At 41.9% G+C, this 20906-nt stretch overlaps 1 protein-coding gene across 1 annotated transcript in view; it reads right to left on the bottom strand.

Annotated features, from left to right (window-relative positions):
- The window catches only part of LOC127577998 (EF-hand calcium-binding domain-containing protein 4B-like), a 108922-nt gene extending 88827 nt beyond the window's left edge, over positions 1–20095 (bottom strand). The window contains exon 1 of the mRNA XM_052029705.1: positions 19802–20095. The gene's annotated coding sequence lies outside the window, so the exon portion shown is untranslated. The remainder of the gene's footprint in view (positions 1–19801) is intronic.
- Between the last annotated feature and the right edge of the window lie 811 nt (positions 20096–20906).

The raw sequence follows: 20906 nt of genomic DNA, 5'->3' as shown, positions 1-20906 counted from the left end.
ATTAATGAATCATTAAAATCCTTAGCTGCGCCAATAATATTCAAAAGCAAAACACTGTAGATGTTGGAAATGCGAAATAACAGAAAATGCAGCGTGGCCAGGCAGCTTCAGTGGAGGGAGAACCAGAGCAAACACTTCAGATCAATGACACTTCAGAGCTCACTGTTCAGATGCAAGGTGTTAACAGTGTCTCTCTCCACAGTTACTACCTGATCTACAGAGTATCCCCCATCTTACATGTTTTGTACTTGCTTGAAAAGGTGCCATTAACTGTGATACTATATCCAAAACAAGGAAAGAATTTTAATCTCTTCAAGTAGAAAAAGTATGCAAGGTTTTAACAGACCGCACCCCCCAATGCAAATTGGTTTTTTTAACCTTTACAAAAATATCAAAATGCAATAGATCTGTGCCTGTTGTATACCTTGCAGTGGGTTGAAGATGATTACCATTCATTCCACGTTAAAGCGTATACGTGGTAGATCGTGCGCTGAAAGCAGATTTACCAGTTTGCTCTGATTATTGTGGAGAGTCAGGTGGTCTGCCAGGTGGTTTTAAAATGGCATATTCTCAGCATAATCAGACAGCATTGGCATGGAGAATCGACTTTACGTTTTAGGATAAATGATTGATTCTCACGAAAAGTCAATCTGAAACACCAACTCTGTTGCTTTCTCCATTAGTGCTGCCTGATTTGCTGAGTGCATCATACATTCTCTATTTTTATTTCAGATTTCCACCATCTGCAGCATTTTGGTTCTGTCGAGTGGTTGATTGAAGTTTTTTTTTACATGAACCTTTAATTACTGTGATCATGTAGTACCACATGATAATTACACTGCAGTTCCAGCAATTAACAGTTCTTTGAGATAGTGGAGTGTGTATTTACCTACAAACAGGTCTGATAAGCTGCACTTGGAGAAGTAAAGCACATGAATTCAATGGAATGATTTGGATACAAGGAAACAACTTGCTTAAAAATCCAAAAATGCTTCTCCAGCTTCAGGATATTCACAAAAGCTAGAATAGCTTATATTTCTTTACAGACATTTGTTCAAGTTGTTATATAATTGTTCTCTCGTCTGCAACTTCCTCCACACACCTTGAACCACGCACTCTCACTGACAGTCTGGCAGAAATGAATTAAGCCAGATGGCTAACATCCATTCAGCCACCATAAGAAATGGGCACCCACTGTATACAGAACATGCAATATTTCCAGACACAGTTACGGACTGGACATAATTAGTATTTTGAGCACCATTATTGATCCATTTGCTCAAAGGTTGCAGGTTCCATTTTAAGACTTAGGCTTGGGATTGTCTGTCAACTAAAGTCCATTTTCGTAAGTTCCTGAGTGATGGGTTGTCTGTTTCGCTGCTGCCCAGCCGATGACATTTATCCATTCATAAGGGGCTTGGATGGAAATGTCAGAAAGCAAGCAGAAAATCCCAGCCTCTCAGAAGAGCCATGCCACATTTTTGAATGTTCCAAACAATTCAAAAATATGTATTACGAGTCATTCAGGTGAAGTTCCCACACCCCACCCCACCCCCCAAATCCTCATCATCTTAAGGGATCCTAGATAGCTGCCACTGGCCATCAATTCTCCTTTGGTACTTACTCACATATGGGGAAGTTTACAGTATCCAATTAACCTACCAGCACATCTTTGCAATGTGGGAGGAAACCAGAGCACCCAGAGGAAATACACACAGTCATGGGAGAACATGCAAACTCTGCACAAACAACAGCCAGGATCGGGATCAAATTTGGGTCAGTGGAGCTGTGAGCAGCAGCTCGAACTGCTGTGCCTCCAACTCTCATGGAGGTTTACAAAATTATGAGGGGCATAGCTTCTTTATCCCCCAGAGTAGAAGAATCTAAACCTAGAGGACGAAGGTTTAAGATGAGAGGGGAAAGATCTGAGGGGCACATGGAGGGTTGTGGGTATATTGGAACAAGCTGCCAGAGGCGGGTACAATTACAATGTTTAAAAGATGTTTGGACAGGTACATGGACAGGAAAGGTTTAGAGGGATATGGCCAAACACAGTCAAATAGGATTAGCATAGACAGACATCTTGGACAACATGGATGAGTTGGGCCAAAGGGCCTGTTTCTATGCTGTACAACTATGAATTCATTCGAAACTCTACCACACATAAATGTAACACGAATTACATCCTTCCCTCTGACATTGCCTCAAGTCCCAGTCTCCCATCTTGCTCCCAGTATCTAAAGATAAAACTCTCAGCTTCATGGCCACCCCCTCCAGCACCAGCCTAAAGCACCCTACAAAAATTGTGTCCCAAAACATATTAGACTAATTTACTCTAAAGCCACTCCCTTCATTTACCACTGGTAGCCATGCCTTCAGGAATCAGGCCTTCTGATAAAAGACCACAAACATGAAGCACTAACTTTGTTCTTCTCTCCACAGACGCTGTCTGACCTTTAACATTTTCTGTTTTATTCCCTTTTTAAGGCTTGTGGAGCAACATCGTAAATATACAGTATCTGCTTATTCCGCTTAGCGTCCGATTTTCTCTCTGGTTACCATTTGCCGAAGCATCTTGGAACATTTTTTGATATTAAAAGTGTTATATAAATGTAGGCAGTTGTTATTTCTTGAACTATCCCAAGTAATGTTTGGACAATGTGAAAATACTAAGTGGAAGCAACACAGAATAAAGCCAGTCTCAAGTTGGCACAAACTGACATTAAAAATTGGCAATCTGATAGCAAGGCGGATTGGATGGAACACAATCTTTACAACCCACCCACTACTATACTCCAACGACCAATGGTATAAAACCAGCCTTGTATCCAACCTCAACAGCTGCTCAATGAGCAGGCTCATTAGAGGTTCTCGCAGTGCCCTTTACAGTAGTTGATCTTGGACTCGAAAGTATCACACGGGTTCATCAAGATGAGCCAAAGTGCATCATAGGATCAGAATGGAACTTCATACAGTATTAGCCTGTGCTTGGTCTCCGCTGGAACAGCTGAAGTTGACATCAGTCCAGTTTTGGTTCTCAGCTGCGAGACTGACTGTTACTCATTTTGGAGTTTGTCCAGGCAGCCCTGATGGAAGACACAACACGAATTCTGCAAACACAGAAGAACCCAAGAAAATAGGGGCATGGAGTAGGCCACTTGGCCCTTCTAGCCTGCCCTACCATTCAATATGATCATGGCTGATATATCCCAGGCTTCACCCCTTTCTCTGTGCCAGATCCCCATAGTGCTCAATACCCTGATCTTTAAAAATGTATCCACCTCCACTTTAAACACTTCTAATGATCTAGCCTCCAGAACTCGCTGGAGTGGAAAATTCCAGAGATTCACTACTCCCCCCCCCAAAAGAAATTTCTGCGTACCTTTGCTTTAAATGGTCAGCCCCCTTATCTTGAAACTATGTCCCCTCATTCAAGATTCTCCCATCAGTGGAAACATTTCAATACCTACCCTGTCAAACCCCTTTAGGCTCTTAAATGTTTCAATAAGGTCACCCCTAGTTCTTCTAAACTCCAAAGAATGCAGACCTAACCTGTTTGGCCTTTCTTTACAGGACAATCCACCCATCCCAGGAATTAGTCAGTTCAGTTCTGGTCACCTCATTATAGGAAGGATGTGGAGGCGTTGGAAAGGGTGCAGAGGAGGTTTACCAGGATGCTGCCTGGATTGGAGAGTATGGATTATGAGGAGAGACTAAGGGAGCTAGGGCTGTTCTCATTGGAGAGGAGGAGGATGAGGGGAGACATGATAGAGGTATACAAAATATTAAGGGGAATAGATAGAGTAGACAACCAGCACTTCTTTCCCAGGGCACCAATGCTCAATATGGGAGGGCATGGCTTTAAAGTAATGGGTGGGAAGTTCAAGGGAGATATCAGAGGAAGGTTTTTCACCCAGAGAGTGGGTGGTGCATGGAATGTGCTGCCTGGGGTGGTGGTGGAGGCTGATACATTGGTCAAGTTCAAGAAATTGTTAGATAAGCATATGGAGGAATTTAAAACAGGGAGATATGTGGGAGGAAGGGGGTAGATAGTCTCAGGTGTGGTTTAAATGTTGGCACAACGTGGTGGGCCGAAGGGCCTGTATTGTGCTGTATTGTTCTATGATTAATAAGGAAAAGTGCTGAATGTTTCCCTGCATTGACTTCAAATCAACTTTACCAAGACAGCATTATCACAAAAGGTTAGCAGGCAAGGGCAACAAGTAGTTAAAAGGGCAAATAGCATATTGGCCTCTTTTGCAGAAGGATTGGAGATTAGAAATAGGGAAGCTTTGTTACAGTTGTATCAGGGATTGGCGAGGCCTCACCTGGAGTACAGCACACACTTTTGGTTGCCTCACCCAAGAGAGGATATAGTAGCAACACATAAAGGAGGTGGTAGGATTGGATGCAGTCTAAAAGAAATTCACCTGAATAGTTCCTGGGATGGGTGGATTGTCCTGTAAAGAAAGGCCAAACAGGTTAGGTCTGCATTCTTTGGAGTTTAGAAGAACTAGGGGTGACCTTATTGAAACATTTAAGAGCCTAAAGGGGCTTGACAAGGTAGGTATTGAAATGTTTCCACCGATGAGAGAATCTTGAACGAGGGGACATAGTTTCAAGATAAGGGGGCTGACCATTTAAAGCGGAGGCACACAGAAATTTCTTCCGTGGAGGGTAGTGAATCTCTGGAATTTTCCACTCCAGCAAGTTCTGGAGACTAGATCACTAGAAGTGTTTAAAGTGGAGGTGGATACGTTTTTAAAGATTGGGGTATTGAGCACTATGGGGATCTGGCACAGAGAAAGGGGTGAAGCCTGGGAGGTATCAGCCATTATCATATTGAATGGTAGGGTAGGCTAGAAGGGCCGAGTGGCCTACTCCATGCCCCTATTTTCTTGGGTTCTTCTGTGTTTGCAGAATTCATGTTGTCTCTTCCATCAGGCCTGCCCGGACAAAACAGGTTACAGTCAGCCTCACAGCTGAGAATTAGAACCAGCTTCCAGTGGGAGACTCCAAACATTTAATGATTCATACTTGCTGGAAATTTTCCGGGTTCTGATTCATTTGTTTTAAAGGCTTAGAGTTCAGGAGGTGTCATGGTCATTCTTCAGCTGTGGATTTCCCAGCTAGACAGTATAAATTTGAAGATATCATGTGGCAATAACGTGCTTTCCCTCAAATGATAAAAGAAACCAATGTTGATACAGCACCTCTCATGTAACTTTTTAAATGTTCCAAAGTACTTCACAGCCAATGGAATATTTCTGAATTGTAATCAGTGTGATACAGTAGGAAGTGCCGTAGAGTATCTGAACAAAGCTGGTTCTCACAAAGAACAATGTGATCATCTGTTCTCAGTGAAGCCGAGTAAGGGATAAACCTGGGCACAACACCAGTGATGCCTCCTTGAAATAGTGACATGGATCTTTTATTTGAAAGAATAAATGGAAGTCTTGGTTTGATATTTCATCAGAGGTCACCTCGCCAGTACAGCAGTCACTCACCAGTGCACTGAAGTGTTTTTTTTTGTTTGAAGCCTCTAGGATGGACTCGAACTCACAATCCTCTGACTCAACAGCAAGTGTGTTACTCTAATGGTACCAGCTGTTGACTGGAGCAACAAGTTATTCCTGTGTAGTTTCTTCCTCGTGGACATTGTGTACACACGTATGAAAATAACTCAGTCAATAACTGAGCCATGACTAACGCCCTGCTGTAACTCGGCAATACATAACTGTTGCTGCAGATTGAATTCCTTTCCAGCAGGTAGTCACCCAATCCTTTTAAGGAAATGCCTTGAAATCTTGAACACACAACTCCTCAAAAAAAACATTAATTCTTTCGTCTTAGCCTCCACTCCATTTCCATCATTCATTTTCTCTCAAAGGGCCTTTAAAATTTATCATCTTCTAAATCTCTGCCCATCATCACTGTATCTCAACATTTGAGCCTCTCCAATTAGCTTTCCAACTTCTTCCTTGGTCCTAATCCAACCCACGATGTACCTGAACTGACCTTCATCCTTCTTGACCCGTCTGCAATATTTGACAAAGTCAACACCATCTTCTTTCCAATGGTTTAGGGACATTTAGCCTGGCAAATGAACCAACAGGGAATGGAGGGATATGGACCATGTGCAGGCAGATGTGCAGTTTAAGCTGCCGTCGTGGTCGGCACAGACATTGTGGGCTGAAGGGCCTGTTCCCGTGATGTACTGTTTTGTATGTCCTCTGCTGTTTGGCTGGGTTTGAGTACACATTTACCCATCATCTTTTACGAAATTTCGTTGAAACCCGGTCTCCAAACACTTCACTTTTAAAAGTGAATAGAGCTATGAGTTTTCCCGAGTGGCTCTCAAGTCATCTCATATCAGTTTTATTGGTACAGAAAAATCTGTAGTTAAACCCAGAAAGGAACAAGGTACGACATGTGGTGAGGTCATCTAGTACTGGCACATTGACAAAAATCTTGAATAGGTAGTGGTTACAGCAAAAACAAACACCTCCTTAACCGAAAAGAGTTTGTGCATCTTGAACATTTGGTCAACAAAAGGTTTTCCAACCAAATTTTATAGTACCATGAATCATCACAATTTTTCTGATACTTTTCTTCAGAAAAGGGAGACAGAAAGAGAGGGGCAGAGATGGTGGGGAAATAAGAGATTTGCCCATACTGGATTCAAATCAACACCACCAGTGTAAAAGAGTCCATGTTCCTAGCTTGCTGCCAGATAAGAATATAAATGCCATTGGTCAAAGGACTGTTTTCAATTTCATTTCATCCTCCCACAATATTAACATGACCATGGCTTTATTCATAAAGGTGTTAAGTTGCCTGTCCACAACTAAAGTCTGGCTCCCCATTCCACCCCAACCCCTCCCTTTCCAACAACCGTGCACATTTTCACAAGGTCCCAAAAGACCAGTTGGGGGGGGATAAAAGAAAACACAAACTGTTAAAAGCTCCAGTATTTTAACAATATTCACCAGGAAAGATTTTGAACAATGAGTGCTCTGTCATTCCAATAGTCAGCCTTCGAAACAGCTCCTGACATTCAGGTATTGTTTGATTCGCACATTGATTTGGGAGAGGTAAGCTCGGGAACCCAGTAGCTTACAGGGTTGCTTATGCTCACCTGTTCTTTATGTACTTAGTCCCAGGCTACTGGTAGTACTAAAAGCCACATGTCATTGATGTTTGCTCAATAAATATTTTTCTTTAGGGATGAAGTTCAAGTGAACAATGATAAAGGCCACCTCCCAAATAAATCAACAACAGAAGTCTCTGGCAACAGACTTGATATAACTGCCCAAGTCATGCTTTCTCATCCAGATTATGATTCAAAACATCTGTAAAATATGTACAGACTAATAAGGGATACAAATTAAATATATTCAGCTATTCTTAACACTTAGAGGTGATTTGCCTTTGGATAACACAATGTTGAAGATTTGATCCTCATCTTAAACTAGATTGTTTTCAAAAAGAATTGTTAACCAAAGTATCCCTCAGCCCACAAGATCACACGAGAGGGCAGAGGAGGTAGATGAGTGTAAAGAAATCAAAAATCACAACCCTTTTCACATGAGCAAGATCATATTTCACATCACACAACTTCCTCTTCTCCACAATACCACACGTACTTTGCGGCCTTTGTGCAACGCCCTAAACAATAGGCTGCTACCAATAAGTTGACCCCTTTCCCCTCCAAACAATAGTTAATGATGTTCACAACTAACTGAAGATAATGTCTAGTAAAAGTAGAAGCTCTATACTTGAACACGCATGAAGATGTTATAAGTGTAACAAGGGATAAAAAAAAGATTCAACCATTGGCCTGACTCGCACCTCCACTCCTAGCCGGCTCATCTGCACAGCAAGGATGGTCACACTTCCTCAAGCCCCTACTCACTTCCACAGTTTTACTCCTCTTGTCTTCTGAACTTCAGGTCACCAGATCTCTGGGACTGTACTGGAGTCTACAGTAATTGAAGATTAGCTCTACTGTGAGTAATCTGGGGAAAATAACCATTAGGGCAGTGAAAAAGATGGCACATCTTTTCCTTCATTTGCTTTAAAATATTTTGTGGATTCACTGTGAAAAATATAGGCAATGACAAACAATTGACTGAATGGGCTTGCTGAGTTAGGCCATTCCTTCCCACTGCTAATGTAGGTATGACTACATTCCCAAGCCAGACTTGCCAATATAATGTCTCTTATTTGCCCAAGCTGCATCATTGTGTTTGTCTCCAATGAATCATCCTCTCAGGGTGTTGCAACCTCAAGTGCAGACTAACTATAGCCAAAAAGAAATGTCAGGTTAGAGGGCGACAGATAATTGGACCAAGCAGATTGGAGAGTAGAGTTAGTTGGACAATAGGTGTTCCTCTGTGCATTAGAGCAGGACAAGGGGTGATACTAGGAGGCAGTAGTACAGGTGGGAGAGTATCTGATGGCAGCTGATAAGTTTAGATGTGTAGTTTGCACTGTAAGTACAGATATTGGAATTAATGGTGGAGAATGTTGATGCCAGAAGACAATTCAGTCACGATATTGTTGAAGTTACCCATGAGGGAGAAGTGCCACAAAGGTTTGACAGTCATGGTGTCATCATCATAGCACATGCTCAAAATTCAGTCACTAGTTTTTCTGATGAGTTCCCAGCTTTAGTTTACCATAGTTCTGATACATCACCTCTCATGCAAACTACTGAAGGAATTTCCTTAATTTATCATGGGCATCACGTCACGCTAAATCAAATGCACTGCTTTTGGCACATTAACCTCCTGATGAATTGAGGTGAATGGCTCTTTCCTTTGAGGTTGTGAGGTATTTCAATATACTCTACATTTAAATTGGTCCTCGTAAGTTCCAGGAAAACAAAGTTGGCATCAACTACCTGCCTCTTCAAGGTGTGAACACCTGACCCCTTGTTCTAGGGTTTCTCCTTGTGACTCAGTTTATGTTCAGTCCAGCTATTTTCCTCTACCAATGCAGAGGATTCTTCGAACTATCACAGTGTTTGCAAACCAATCTGACCAATAACAAAATTCTGGCCCTTAAATGAGTGCATAATGTTCAAGTATTCGCACTGTCCTTAGAAAGGGCTAAAGCTTTGCCTTCAAACAACACCTTCCATGATCTCACATCATCTCAAAGCACTTTACAGTCAATAAGGGACTTTGAAATTTATTCTTTGAGGCAATATAAGAGACAATTTATATACAGCAGCAAGGCAAGGACAAACAAACATCACTGCAGATACTCCTGAGTAGTTGTTTATAGAAACTATCATCCAGAATGGGCAAGACCCAATCAGCCCATACACCCTCCCTTACTTCCCTCCAATCCATCCAACCCTTCTTTCCCCACCTTCTCCCTTTCTGTAACAGGCTTAGACAGGTCAAATGATAATCTTTGGAAACCTCAACAAATTTCCCTGCCAGAATTAATTACAAATAGATTTCAAGGACAAGTAGGAGTAATGTAGCGGCTGAATGAGTCTTTAAGAGGATTGATGTATGGAATCATGTGACGTTGGGGTGGTGACTGATTGAGGAGGATGACATTTAACCGTGAATTTCTTAGTTCTTAGCTATTTTCTGACAACTATTTACCTGGCTCCATCTGCCCTCTCCATCCCTCCCTTATCTGGTTCCACTCATCATCAACCCCTCCTCATTCCCTCCCCCACCTGGTCCCAAATGCCTTTTTATTTTATTCTCTTTCCTTATGTTCTCACCAATCACCTACCAGCTCCTGCCTCACCCCTCCTTCTCACTTCAATACACTAACCATCTCCCCTCTACACTCTCAGTGCTGATGCAGGGTCTCAGCCAGAAGCATTGACCATCCCTTTGCCTGCAGAGATGCTGTTTCACTGGCTGGGTTCTTCAAGCTTTTACTTTTAGCTATTTGATGTCCAGCTTGAGTAACCTGAATGACTGACAGGTGTTCTGACAACACTGAGATCCTTTGAAAGGATGTGCTGCAAGAGTTGGTCTATAACGTTTGAAGAAAGGTCATAAACAAATGATAATTCTCATTTCTCTCTTCAGAAATGCTGCCTAATCTGCTTGATATTTCAGAATTCCAGCATCTGTTACATCTTGCATTTAAGGCTATGAATAAACCTGCTCAATAGTTCAATGCATTTTTTTTTGTGTTTCCTTGTACAGCTACAATCACTCCATCTCTTTACCAGCTGAAATCATGGTGCCCAAGTCCTGCCAACAGCCCATTACATCAGCCCCCATCACACCTGTTGCTAGTGATAATAAAACTTTTCTGTTCAGGTGACACACTTACTAATTACACATTCTCAAAACCTTGTTGGCTAAAAAAGTAAAGCAAAGGTGTATTTTTATATTCATGACACATGAACAAGCTTTACAACTAATGAGTCCTCCAGTGAAACGTGTTCAATGATGCAACTAGGAAATAGGTAATGAATTTTGGCACAGCAAGCTCCCACAAAGAGCAATGTGAAAGTCAAATGATAACAGTCTGGCATAATAGTTTTCCCTGCTCATTTTCAAACAGGTGCCATAGATCTCAGTTTAACACCTCAGCTGGAACACAGTGCGTTAATTCCTCCATGCTGCACCTACAAGAGTTGATGTCTCAGGAAGGCAGCATCCATCACAAGGACCCCCAACATTGGGGACATGCCCTCTTCTCCATATTGCTATTGGGCAGGAGGTCCAGGAGCCTGAAGACCCACACCTCAAAGTTCAACAATAGCTTCTTCCCCACTGCCATCAGGTTCTTGATCTGACCTGAAAAACCCAGTGTGGCTTTTTTTTTTAAACTCTCTCAACTCGCAGTAATACCATTGTGTTTATTTTGTCGTATAAATTATGTACAATTTATGTTAATTTAAGTTTACATTAACTTAGGTTTATCATGTTTACAACGCACTGCTCTGCAAAAAGCTAATTTTCATAGCATTTACACCCTGTGTATGTATGCCTAAGACAATAAACTTGAATACATTGGTGTATATTTTGTGCTTAATTCCCTGACTTGGGGCTAGTGCTCACAAGCTTCTGACTCAAAAGGTAAGCATGCTGCCAAAAGAGCCACATCAACACCGGCTGTATTTTTCAGAGCCAGTAGAAGTTACAGATGAATGGGTTTCAAATGGGTTCAGAAACTTAAGTAAAAATTAATTCTTGACCACAGTTGTCTTTAAGAGATTAAATTGCAATCTGGTTCCAAGTGATCTGCTGTCTTTGAAAGTGCAATTATTAACAGAATATTTATGATAGGGGTTCATTTAATACACAAGTGACAGATATGGATTCAGTTTCAACATATTCCACAGAATCAATTAAAAGTATTGGCTATCTGCCCATTGGATAAACACTTGCATTTATGAACCTCTTCTACGTTAAATGAAGGTCCTGCCTGCCTTCTTGGATAGATGTGGAAGATCTATGGCAGTATTTTTAATCCCTGGCATCATGGTCAACTTTTCAACAAATCCCATGAACATATCCTTCTACTCCTTCTTCCTCATGTTCTTATCTAATGTCACCTTACATAAAGGATTTGTTTTTAATAAGTGCACTAATGATATGCAGTTCTACCATTGCTCTTGAACCTTTGTTACTTTTGTTCTGCCCCTGCTACTTGTCCTACATCCAATATTAGAGAAAGAGCAATTTCCTCCTGGGCAGCACTTAGTGCTGCTACCTCATCGCTTTAAGGGCTCGGGTTCGATACTGAGCATTGGTGCTATCAGTGTGGCGTTTTTAATATTCCCCCTGTGACTTCATGCATTTCCCCTGCATCCCAATGATATTCTGGTAGGTTAACTGGCTGCTGTAGATTGCTCCTAGTGTGTAGATAATGGTAAAAGAATCAATGGGTCGTTGATTGGCATGTGAGAGAGAAAAAGCTGCTGGGTTAGAGGGAAATATAAAGGGGGGGGGGAATAAGGAGAGGGAATGACACTGATGGGAACATATTGCTAGGAGTTGGATGGACCTTTGGTCCAAATGGTTGACTTCTGTGTCATAACAACTAAAACCTGGGATAACCAATGTCATTATCATCATGATGCCTTTCCCTGCATCCAGCAAAATCTGTGTCGTCATCATCGACCCCATTCCTGCTCCTGGCTCCAGAAGAACCAGGCCATTGGCAGCCTCTGCATCCTGTTCATCTGCAGGCCAAGTCTCTGACCCTGTGTCACCTGCAAAACAAAGGTTGCTGACAAAAGCAAAATGCCACCAATGCTGGAAATCTGAAGTTAAAACAGAAAATTCTTGAAGTACCCAGCAGATCTGACCTTAGAGCATTTCCAGGATTTCCAGTTATCACTCCATATGTTGTCTTTATCTTTCCAACATCCCTGGCTCTGCCCCCATCTCAAACCATTTTCTAACGAGAGCCTCATCATTATCACATCCAAAGTCAATCCCTCCAGCTGCCATTTGCCAGTCCGACATCCCCCATAAACTTCAATGACTCACAACTCTAATTTTTCCTACCCTGCATCATCCCACAAATCCCTTCGACCACTTAATTACCCAGTTCCTCACATCCAAATTCCCATACTTACACTTAAGCTCCTCCTTGATCTCATCATTTCCTATTCAGTAAGCTTTTCATCTCTAAACCCCAAACTGCATTCCTCCCACTCTAACCACTGTGCATTATCCTCTCCTTTCATCCACTCTTAAGCTTCTCTGCCTCTTCAAACCTTCCGTACTCCCAAAACCAATTAAATATTTTGCTTATCCCAAACATTTCTTTTAACATCATTCATCTTTCGAGTTGTCCTCAATGAGGCTTTTCGGGCTTTTTTTGCATTAAAGTTGCTATAGAAACAAAAGTTACTGCTGGTTCTTACCAGACAAGACCTAAATCTCCAGTGAGTGGAGAACCCAATTTCGCAAATGCAGTTCAAGTCAGCTTAATTTAATCTTTTGTTAAAAACTAATTACATCCAAGAATATATACTCAAGATCAAGGGGAAGAAGGATCATGGGATTCATTTTGTTGCGTCCATTCCAACAATGATATCTCCACAGAGATGTCAAAAATCAAATGAATAGGATGACTATAGTTTCCTATATGCCAGAGATGTGCAAATTGGTGGATTAATTGGTTATAAAATTACCACCAATGTATGGGAATGCAGTAGAATGGTTGTGGGGGGGGGGGGGGGGAAGCACGGGAGTTGATGGGAACGTGGGAAGAATAAAGAGAATGGGATTAGTGAAAATAGGAGCTCGATAGCATGGATTTGATGGGACAAATGGCCTGACACGATGCTGTATGACTCTGTGACTACCTCGGCAAAGACCTTTCACACTTGGAGTCGTGTGGATGGGGATCAAACCCCAAGCAGCTCAACCAGCAAACGAGTTTAACAAACAGGGTTAGAGTGAGATGAGAAATTAAGAGAGGCTGTTTGGCACAAGTCTTAGCACCCAGTCACAAAGCAGCAGCACCTGAGGAGGAAGGAAACAAAACATAGGCCTGTGCAAAAAGGACACAGGACAAGACTAATTTAGTAGTTCCATTAATAAGCTGCCACAAGACTGATAGATCAAATAGCCTCCTTCACTGCTGTATAAATTAAGAACTAATCCCACTAGGAAATAGAAATAAACAGGGAGAGAGGAAACACTTCTGTTTCTCATTAAAATGAGTGATAGTGTGTTGGAAGCAGTGATAACTACAAAATAGAAACAGCCAGCTCCTGTTCTTTGACAATGGAGTTAATGAAACAAGATTGGGACACAATGCATCCTGACTGTATATGAAGAACATATCCACTAATGCTGTGATATCATCTTGGCCACTCAGAAGCTTTTCAGACTTTGAGAATGGTTATAATAATTAACCTTGCTGTGGGAGATGAGGGGGCCTCTTTGCTTTCTCTCTCATACAGACACTGGGGGCACAGCTTGTATAATAAGGTGTGAGAACCAACAATTCAATCCCCAGCACTGAAATTCTTTTAAATCTTAATCTTGGACCAGATGCATTCATTTTGACAATAATCTGAGTCATCTTTGAAAATATGTCTTCACAGCTGCTGACCTTGACCTTGGAGAGAGAATGCATTCCCAGTCTTCAGGACTTTTTTCAGTTCCATGAGTCTGGAGATGAGGCAGCAGGGTTCCGAGATGGGCAGTCACCTGATGTGCCACTAATGGCACTTCTCTTTGGAACTCATTTAGTTGCACACATCACGCAGACCAGTAAATTGCAGCTACCTCCAAGGCCCTTTTTTTTAAAAACATCCAAGTGCACAAGATTGCAGTTAATTTGGGACCTGCCTGCAGTCAGCTCGTCGTTTGCTTTCCATCCACCTGCGCTCTGACTTTTAATCGACTTGTGGCAGCAGGGAGCTTTGTGCTCACCTCCTGCTTCACAGCTACGAGCTCAAAGGCAGGTACAGCTGTAGCTTTCAGATTACAGCCACACATCTTCCCACCAGCAGCAAGCACGGCAAACTTGGATAATGGACAGAGGCATATTTGGGGTTATAGGAAATATATGGCATAGGAGGCCATTTGGCCTATTCAGCTCATGCTGGAAGGAAAGGACTGTTCACACTATACCCACATTCCAGCTCTCTGACCATAGCCACATATGTCACAGCACTTTATATTCATCCAACAATTTTTAAAATGCGTCTGGGGTTTCGCACCTCCTCCATCCTTTCAGGCAGCGATTTCCAGGATGCCACAACTTTCTGGCTGCAAACTTTCTTCTCTTATCCTTTTATCTCATAGCTTAACTCTATGACTATCAGTCGTCAACCCCTCTGCTTGTGGGATTATATTCTTCCCCTCCACCCTAGCTAGGCCTCTCACAATTATTGATTCAACTTCCTCTCAGTCTTCTTTCAAATAAAACAACCCCAGCTTAGCCAATTCTTCCTCTTAACAGCACAATCTCCAGCCCCAGAACTCTCAGGGAATCTCCCCTGCACTCTGGTATCGAATTCTTTACAGAGTGCCAGATCATGAAGAGATGTTGCTTCACAGCTCTGGGGACTTGGGCTCAAGCCTGACATCAGGTGTTGTCTGTATGGAGCTTGTACATTATCCCTGTGTCTTGTTAGTCAGAAGGAACTCAGTGGGTCAGGCAGCATCTGTGGAGGGAAATGGACAGTGAACATTTCAGGTTGAGACCCTTCATCTGTCCAGATCAAAGGGCCTCTATCTCAACACCAGAATAAAATGAAGTTACTTCATTGGTTGTGAAGTACCTTGGGATATCAGGAGGATGTTATGACACAACATCTTCCATTTTTGGCTATTATTTTGCATTGAAGACTCTCACTGTGTCTTTATGTCCTAGAATCTGAGAAAATTTAAATCAGCTGCAGTCACCTTGAGAACACTTCACACTAAGCTCTTGAGAGAGAAGGACGTGAAATAAAAACACCTATATCTTTAGGTTTATTTTACTTATAAACTAGGACAGGGAACAGACTTTAAGCACCAAGGGCTCATCTTTTAGAATAGCTTCTCTAAACCTGTCCCTTTCTGTAGTTACTTTAAACCCTCCATAATACTCATAATATGAAGTGAACCAGAGACCATCTCACCATTGACAACCCTCTCTTTTTTGTCTCAGAATCTAATTTTATGTCCTTACACTTTTGCAAAGGTTCTTCAGATGTTTTCCTATTGTTAAACACTCTTTATAAGTCAAGGTAGCTTCCATTTTTGAGGTATTGAGAGATCGTTACAGTTTTTACATATCAAAGTGAAATCATCAGAAAAAAATCCCTGCAGGAGCATAGATAACAATATTTTATGAAGAAGCTTTTTAAAAATGTGCTTGAGGACTCTGACTTCTATGCAAAAGTGTATTGAATAGGAACGATGACATCATTCAGTTTGGGACAGGATGCACAAGAAGTCATACTTTCTCCATTGGTTGGTAGAAGCAAGAATGATGCAAGAACTGCAAATTTATACCCAGAGTATCGGCATTTCATTTACGTTGAGAGTGAGTTTGTAGCTGTGGTTTAATTATCCGAAACTTCCCTCTATATTTTAGCTCTAAGTGCCTATTCTTTGAATGCACAATATTGAGCAGAGGAGCAGGGAGGTGAGCGGTTGGAGGATCTTCTGCTCATTGACCTGGCTAACACAGTGATTCACAAGTCCAAGGTGATCCACAGTGGGTTGCAAAGTTCATTCCAGGTGCCCACCTCTCCTCCTGGAGGCCTTGGACAACTGCTGGGCATAGCAAGGAGCTGACTGTCCGATACTCAAGCAACATTGTGACATGGTGTGAATTCACATTTTCTTTTGGTTCTGTCAAGACTAGTTTTGTCCCTTTAACACATAAGGGAACATCAAGTGTTTAGTCTAGTTGGCAACCTTCAGGGGTAACTAATAATAACTGCATGGATTAACTATGTAAAGCACAACCATACAGAACAACAGCCAAGAATGCTTTACATAAGTTTCTGCTTAACAGGTTATGGAAAACAGTTTCAAATATGTACAACCACCCCTTCAAGCACCCAAGGTGGCCTATTCAGAACAAGCCAAGGCCAGATAGGATTTGCTTTAATAAGTGGCTTGCAAAGGTTGAGCCCTTCACCATACCAACACTTGCTCGGTGATTCCATTATGTCCCACTCTGCCTTATGTTACCTAGCAACTAGACAATCAATCTCCCTGTGATGCTTTCTCGGCTTAAACTCAGTCGAAAACTGTTTGCTTTGACATCAGGATGTAATTATAAGTGAAGGAGGAAATGTCAATTGCTGCATTTTGTGTCAAGATGCTCGTGGAGATCAGATGACTGCATTCCTCTGTGGCACCTATTATGCACAAACGTCAACACGTATTTAATTTTCAGTAAAATAACACTACGCAACTACTGAACAATTTATTAAACTATGATCCACCTTAGTTCCTGTAAAAATTGGTCCTTAACAAGTCAGCAGTACTGACAAGTAACTGTGACAAACTTTGTTGCTTTTTGTTCTAATTGTGTTCTTGCTTGTATAATTTTGTATACATTTAGTTTACATTTTTTCTTTTGAATGTTGTGTCTCTAATGCTACGTGCCAGTAATGCTGCTACAAGTAAGCTTTTCATTGCACCTATGCATATGTGTACTTGTGTGTAGGACAATAACCTTGACTTTCACCTGTGCACCTTTCAGAGAGGATTTCAAGAGGTACCATTTCCTGTAGGATTCATTCAGTCACCTCTTGTGCAGCTAATAAATGACCTATGTGGAGGGTGCATCTGTCAGACAGGTTAATTCACACAATGCTCTCAAATGTGTGAATTATTTCTCCATTGTTCTGTCAACCCATCCCAATTCATTGGCACATTCTGCCCTATTTTGGTGCTGGTGTGGAGAAGAAATTTCAGCAACTAGTACATAAACTGCTCAGCAGGCCAGACAGCATCAGTGGTGAGAGAAACAGAGCCAACATTTCAATTCTATGAACTTTTGCCAGAACTGGGAACATTTAGAAAACAGAAGGGTTTTGCGGTGGAGGAGGGAGGAGGGAGGAGGAAGGAGTTGGAAATGTGGGGCAAGATAAAGGGAAGGAAAAAGAGTGACATGATGGCTTGTTGATGGCAGCTTCTTTGTGTGATGGAGGTGTAAATAGGGAGAGACAGAGGAGGGAAATCAAACTATTCTGGAACCATTCTCTGCGTAGGAGTCTAGATGCTAGTCATAACCATTGACTTTTAACTTGGTGCACAGTGTGGAACAGGTGATGGTGAGACAATTGGCAGCTTCCATAGAAATAAAAAACGTAAGAGTTTTGTTCTGCCATTTCCCGAAAGACTTCGATCAGAAAAGAGTAAAAACCAGCCCAGTGAGTACTGGGAGTTAATTAACAATCCTGGAGCACCTGGCAGACTACATTCCAGAACAGTACACTTAGCCCTGGGAAGCTCCTTGGACATACATTTAACATGAGTCACCACAACTATAAAAAGGTATAAATCTAAGATTAAATTTATGAGCAGCAACCCAGATTTACTTACAGCACCCATTACTAAAAATTTAAAAAACATACCAGTTTCTGAGCCATTTCAGATTGCTATGTTAAATTCTAATTCAAAGATGAAACAACAACTATAGTATTCTACACTTCTTTGATAATCATTCCAACTTCCTGTTTCAAAAGATCGGGTGTACAAGAGTTATCATTACTTATTCCTAAACTTATTTCTAACACCTTATTCTTCAAATGGTTCTCTAAAAATGAACTAGACTAGAGAAGAAACACACGAATTCTTCAACATCATTCAGTGCCTCTCAATACCCAGCCCTGAAATCCCTACCAGTTAGTGAATACTATGTAGAAGTTCTTAACAGATAACTCTGGAGTTATCCGTGAGGCTTTCAAACTAAAATCAATGTTATTGCACATGGGAGAAGTGGACATAACAGATAAAGGGTGTAACAATATTATTCGCACTAATCAAGCTCTATAAAAAGCACTCCGTCCTCATGGATGAGGCAACAGGTGAGTTTTTATTTCAAAATGGCATTTCATTCTCAAAGAATTATAATGTTCCTGTGTAAATGTTCCCATTCGAACACCCTATCTGCTGGAGGAACTCAGCAGGTCAGGAGCCCTGATGCAGAGTCACAACCCAAAACTTCAACAATTCCTTCGCCCCACCCCACCCCCGATGCTGCTCGACCCGCTGAGTTCTTGCAGCAGATTGTTTGTTGCTCCAGATTCTGGCATCTGCAGTCTCTCGTGTCTCCATTTTAGTAGCAGATTGGATGAGGACTTGTTTTGCTCTATTTCACAATAATATCGTGTAGAATTGCTTTCGGAAGTGCTATGGAAGGAAAGAGTGAATAGGCTAGATAGAGTGATAGTCTTTTTCTTCCTACTGCATTATAAACTTATCTAAAATTCCACATGAAATCATCACAAATAGTTTGTACCCAATTTTCAGTCACATGCGATGTTCTGTGCATAGTTCCATTGCCAGTGCCAATCAAAACTGGAGTGAGATTAAGAGGGAAAAGCACAATTAATGAGGAAAGAGGCAAAAAACAGACAGAGAAAAGGGGAGCAGGAAACGAAAGAATGAGGGGAGACAGGCTAGAGGGAAAGCAAAAGTAAAACAGAATATTAAAGTGTGCAAAACAATTAATAGAGTGGCCTCATTTGCGGATTAAGATAGAGATTAGCATCCTTTTGTACAAACATTAGCAGGAGTAGGCCACTCAGGCCCTCTTGCCTGTTCTCCCAACGAGATCGCGGCTGATCAGTACCACTTTCCTGCTTTAACCCCCATCATCAAAAAGACAATCGATTAATGTCTGTCTTGAATATACAACTGAGCCTCAGAGCCACCTTAGATGGAGAATTCCAAAAATTCACTACTCTCTTAGTGAAGAACTTTTTTCCCCTCTCAGACTCAATGACAGACCCCTGGCTTTACATCATCCCTGGTATTCTGGATGTTCACCCCTCGTTCATCTAAACTCAAGAGACAAAGTAGTACTTTAAATTGGGGGAATAATTTAGCAGGGTGCCACATCATTATTTCCCCCACTCCAGGAGAGGACATTGATCAACTACAAAAGGTACTGTCCTGAAAGCATATTAATATCCATCAGAGGGGCAATAGTTACTGTTGCCTCTGCTATAGACATTACCTGCTGCTTCTAACTCCTTTCTCTTGCCACGGGTGCAGCGAAACAAGTGCATAACAACTTTAACATAGTTAAATCCATTCATGATTAGCACCTGTGCAGGCTGCGATTCTACTATGTTCTGGACTTTTAGACCAACGTTCAAATGCAGATTTACCTCTAATCCTGATTTGGGTTCGAGCAGGGAATCCCCGGAATGTGCAAGCCGCTGAAATACCTCCACACTAACACAGGAAAACAGAAGCAAACGCTTGAGTAAAGCTCCGATTCCGCAGCCCTGCGGAGGTGTAAGGACTGAGAGAGATCCCACACACCTTGAGGCCGCCTTGTCCCAAACGGGTTGCAGTGGAACCGGCTGGTTGTGAAATCGCTTTTATTTCTCAGCGTGGGGAAACTATAGCCCAGTGCTGGTGTGGCAAGAGGCGGGAGCTGGAAGTTGCTGCGAACTATCCCCAATCCACCTCTTCCAGGGGGAAGTGAAGTCTCTCAATTTGCACACCAGATGATTGCAGCCAATTTCCGGGAACGAACCGCATAAACCTGACTGCTAAAGACAAATATTGCTTCTCCAGGACCGAGGGAAACTCAGACATTTTTGTCTTTAACCCTTTACGGCACTCAGGGCTTTATTATTAGAAAATTATTACTTGTAGCGTTTCTTGCCAGGCAATTCACCTATATGGTGTTAAGCAAATTCAAAGACCCAACCTATAACGCCCTGGTGTCACAGGGTGAGACAGCAGGGATAACACCATTTGCACTGACCTTATTTCATTCCGTACACCAATATTTCCCTCCAGGTAAAACCAGAGGTCAGAATTGAACACGGGTCGCTGGAACTGGGGGTCGATCAGCCGACCACTTGTGCTCCTCAATGGCTCGTTAAAACGAGCAGGTAATAGGGGGCCACTTATGAAATTGTAGGGAGGCTGAGAGGGTTTGGGAGTGAAATCCATACCTTAGGGTCCTGGCAGCTAAAGACAAGGCCATCCTTGGAGCAATTATCATAACCTGGGGTTGAACAAACCACAGGAATCAGAGGAGTTCGGGGTACAAAACCTGCACATCATCCTTTGGTTCTTCTGTCGCTTCCCCTGGAGTTATTTAAATCTATTATCCGCACTGGGATTTGATATTTGAATACCACTTAAACTGCTTTAAATTGTTTGAATGGTTGGAAATATTTATGGAGACACAAAAGACTGCAGATGCTGGAGTCTGGAGCTGGTGTCAAACTGAGGAAAGAACTACTCAGCAGGTCA

Source organism: Pristis pectinata, chromosome 14, assembly GCF_009764475.1.
Source record: "Pristis pectinata isolate sPriPec2 chromosome 14, sPriPec2.1.pri, whole genome shotgun sequence".
NCBI lineage: Eukaryota > Metazoa > Chordata > Chondrichthyes > Rhinopristiformes > Pristidae > Pristis > Pristis pectinata.
This window is presented reverse-complemented; position numbering and strand designations above follow the sequence as displayed.